Consider the following 4,248-nt stretch of genomic DNA (forward strand, 5'->3'; position numbering starts at 1 on the left):
TGGTGAGGAGTGCTTTACTTCCAATTATGTGGTCAATTTTGGAATAAGTGCGATGTGGTGCTGAGAAGAATGTATATTCTGTTGATTTGGGGTGGAGAGTTCTGTAGATGTCTATTAGATCTGCTTGATCCAGAACTGAGTTCAAGTCCTGAATATTGTTGTTAATTTTCTGTCTCATTGATTTGTCTAGTATTGTCAGTGGGGTGTTAAAGTCTCCTACTATTATTGTGTGGCAGTCTGAGTCTCTTTCTAGGTCTCTAAGAACTTGCTTTATGAATCTGGGTGCTCCTGTATTGGGTGCATATATATTTAGGATAGTTAGCTCTTCTTGTTGCATTGATCCCTTTACCATTATGTAATAATGCCCTTCTTCGTCTTTTTTGATCTTAGTTGGTTTAAAGTCTGTTTTATCAGAGACTAGGATTGCACCTCTTGCTTTTTTTTGCTTTCCATTTGCTTGGTAAATATTCCTTCATCCCTTTTTTTTGAGTTTTTGTGTGTCTTTATACATGAGATGGGTCTCCTGAATACAGCATACTGATGGGTCTTGTCTCTTTACCCAATTTGCAGTCTGTCTTTTTATTTATTTATTTTTTGAGATGGAGTTTTGCTCTTGTTGCCCAGGCTGGAGTGCAATGGCGTGGTCTTGGCTCACTGCAGCCTCCGCGTCCTGGGTTCAAGTGATTCTCCTGCCTCAGCCTCCCGAGTAGCTGGGATTATAGGCATGTGCCACCATGCCTGGCTTATTTTGTATTTTTAGTAGAGATGGGATTTCTCCATGTTGGTCAGGCTGGTCTTGAACTCCCGACCCCAGGTGATTCACCTGCCACAGCCTCCCAAGGTGCTGGGATTACAGGTGTGAGCCACCGCGCCCAGCCCAGTCTGTGTCTTTTAATTGGGGCATTTAGCCCATTTACATTTAAGGTTAACATTGTTATGCTTGAATTCGATCCTGTCATTATGATGCTAGCTGGTTATTTTGCCCGTTAGTTGATGCAGTTTCTTCATAGATAGTGTCGATGGTCTTTACAATTTGGGATGTTTTTGCAGTGGCTGGTACCGGTTTTTCCTTTCCATGTTTAATGCTTCCTTTAGGAGTTCTTGTAAGGCCTGGAGGTGACAAAATCTCTCAGCATTTGCTTGTCTGTAAAGGATTTTATTTCTCCTTCGCTTATGAAGCTTAGTTTGGCTGGATATGAAATTGAGTTGAAAATTATGTTCTTTAAGTATGTTGAATATTGGCCCTCACTCTCTTGTGTCTTTTAGGGTATCTGCAGAGAGATCTGCTGTTTGTCTGATGGGCTTCCCTTTGTGGGTAACCCGACCTTTCTCTCTGGCTGCGCTTAACGTTCTTTCCTTCATTTCAACCTTGGTGAATCTGATGATTATGTGTCTTGGGGTTGCTCTTCTCGAGGAGTATCTTTGTGGTGGTCTCTGTATTTCCTGAATTTGAATGTTGGCTTGTCTTGCTAGGTTGGGGGAAGTTCTCCTGGATAATATCCTGAAGTTTGTTTTCCAACTTGGTTCCATTCTCCCCGTCACTTTCAGGTACATCAGTCAAATGTAGGTTTGGTCTTTTCACATAGTCCCGTATTTCTTGGGGGCTTTGTTTGTTCCTTTTCATTCTTTTTTCTCTAATCTTGTCTTCATGCCTTATTTCATTAAGTTGATCGTCAATCTATCCTTTCTTCCACTTGATCGATTTGGCTATTGATAATTGTGTTTGCTACATGAAGTTCTCGTGCTGTGTTTTTCAGTTCCATCAGGTCATTTATGTTCTTCTCTAAACTGGTTATTCTAGTTAGCAATCCCTCTAACCTTATTTCAAGGTTCTTAGCTTCCTTGCATTGGGTTAGAACATGCTTCTTTAGCTCAGAGGAGTTTGTTATAACCCACCTTCTGAAGCCTACTTCTGTCAATTTGTCAAACACATTCTTTGTCCAGCTTTGTTCCCTTGCTGGCAAGGAGTTGTGATCCTTTGGAGGAGAAGAGGCATTCTGGTTTTTGGAATTTTCAACCTTTTTGCACTGGTTATTTCTCATCTTCGTGGATTTATCTGTCTTTAGTTTTTGATGGTAACCTTCGGATGGGGTTTTTGTGTGGACGTCTTTTTTGTTGATGTTGATGCTATTCCTTTCCGTTTGTTAGTTTTCCTTCTAAAAGTCAGGTCCCTTTGCTGCAGGTCTGCTGCAGTTTGCTGGAGGTCCACTCCAAACCCTGTTTGCCTGGGTATCACCAGCAGAGGCTGCAGAACAGCAAAGATTGCTTCCTCTTCCTCCCTCTGGAAGCTTCGTCCTGGAAGGGTACCCTCCAGGTGTCAGCCGGAGCTCTCCTGTGTGAGGTGTCTGTTGACCCCCGATGGGAGGTGTCTCCTAGTCAAGAGGCACGGGGGTCAGGGGCCTACTTGAGGCAGTCTGTCCCTTAGCAGAGCCCGAGTGCTCTGCTGGGAGATCTACTGCTCTCTTCAGAGCCAGCAGGCAGTGATGTTTAAGTCTGCTGAGGCTGCACCCATAGCCGCCTCTTCCCCTAGGTGCTCTGTCCCAGGGAGATGGGAGTTTTATGTATAAGCCCCTGACTGGTGGGGCTGCTACCTTTCTTTCAGAGATGCCCTGCTCAGAGAGGAGGAATCTAGAGAGGCAGTCTGGCTATAGCGGCTTTGCAGAGATGTGGAGGTCTCCACCCAGTTAGAACTTCCTGGAGGCTTTGTTTACACTGTGAGGGAAAAACCGCCTACTCAGTCCTCAGTAATGGTGGACGTCCCTCCTCCCACTAAGCTCCAGCACCCCGGGTAGACTTCAGACTGCTGTACTGGCAGTGAGAATTTCAAGCCAGTGGATCTTAGCTTGCTGGGCTCTGGGGGTTGGATCCACTGAGCTAGACCACTTGGCTGCCTGGCTTCAGCACCCTTTCCAGGGGAGTGAACAGTTCTGCCTCGCTGACTTTCCAGGTGCCACTGGGGTGTGAAAAAAAACTCCTGCAGCTAGCTCGGTGTCTGCCCAAATGGCCGCCCAGTTTTGTGCTGGAAACCCAGGGCCCTGGTGGTGTAGGCACCTGAGGGAATCTCCTGGTCTGCGGGTTGCGAAGACTGTGGGAAAAGCATAGTATTTGGACCAGAATGCACCATTCCTCATGGCTTCCCTTGGCTGGAGGAGGGAGTTCCCCGACCCATTGTGCTTCCTGGGTGAAGTGATTCCCCACCCTGGTTTGGCTTTGCCCTTGGTGGGCTGCACCTACTGTCTAATCAGCCGCAGTGAAATGAGCCGGGCACCTCAGCTGGAAATGGAGAAATCACTCATCTTCTGTGTTGGTCTCGCTGGGAGCTGCAGATGGAGCTGTTTGATCTTGCCAGCCACCTTCCTCCTGCCTTTCTTCACCCTTTTCATGGTACTGTCCAGCTTAAGAAGGAAGTCTTGTTTTTCCTGCTGCTTACAGAGCAGTTTCACCCGTTCTGGCTGGTGGGAAAGGCCTCTTCCCATCGGACCCCATCGTGAGTCGTGGCTGGAGCCCCGTTCTTCCTGCGGAGCTCCTCTTCTTGCCTGCTGGTCCTTAGGAATGAGGAGTCAGGAATGCTAGGAAGCAGCTGTAGATTCAGTTCACTCTGGGATGAGACATAGCCCAGGAGGGGGCCTAGTAGTCCTGGGCCCGCTCTGTACCTCCGAGGCTGGGGAGTGTCTCTGGTCTGATACGGTATTACGTGGGGCCCTGTGCAGTGGGTCCTGCTGCCAGCTGTTGGGTAGTGGTGCCTGCTGAAGCCCTATGGCCTGGAGAAGGCAACACTCAGATGCAGAATGCAGGTCTGCTCTTGGAAAAGTGAATTGCTGGCCCTTCCAGGCTGCAAGGGGTCTATTGTAGTTACCTTGCTGTCAAGTGATTGGCTAGTCTTCTCAAGGACGGTGCCATATTAGGAGTCAGCACTGGTCTTGGCAGGTGGTAGTCTGTGCTCTTAGTCTCCATACCTGCCTACCTCTAGCTGCTTCATGTGTGCGCCTGTTGTCCTGGCCTGAGAGTGGCTGATGGCAGAGTTTGTCTGCATTCCCAGTTGACCCACTGTTAACCGTGCCCAGGCTTTCCCCTTTGCCATCTGTGGTCGTCAGGGGCCTTTTTGTGGCTGTAGAGAGGAGTTTGGTGGGCTGCTGGTGCCCTGGTGGCGGCTCGTGCAGGCTCGGTCCCAAAACACAACCCCGTCTTACAGGTGCACTCGGCCTTATGCCCTGGAGCGAGTGGCAGAACCCAGCTTGTGACGGGCAG

This window comes from Rhinopithecus bieti, unplaced genomic scaffold (genome assembly GCF_001698545.2).
Source record: "Rhinopithecus bieti isolate Rb0 unplaced genomic scaffold, ASM169854v2 scaffold_23276, whole genome shotgun sequence".
Taxonomy (NCBI): domain Eukaryota; kingdom Metazoa; phylum Chordata; class Mammalia; order Primates; family Cercopithecidae; genus Rhinopithecus; species Rhinopithecus bieti.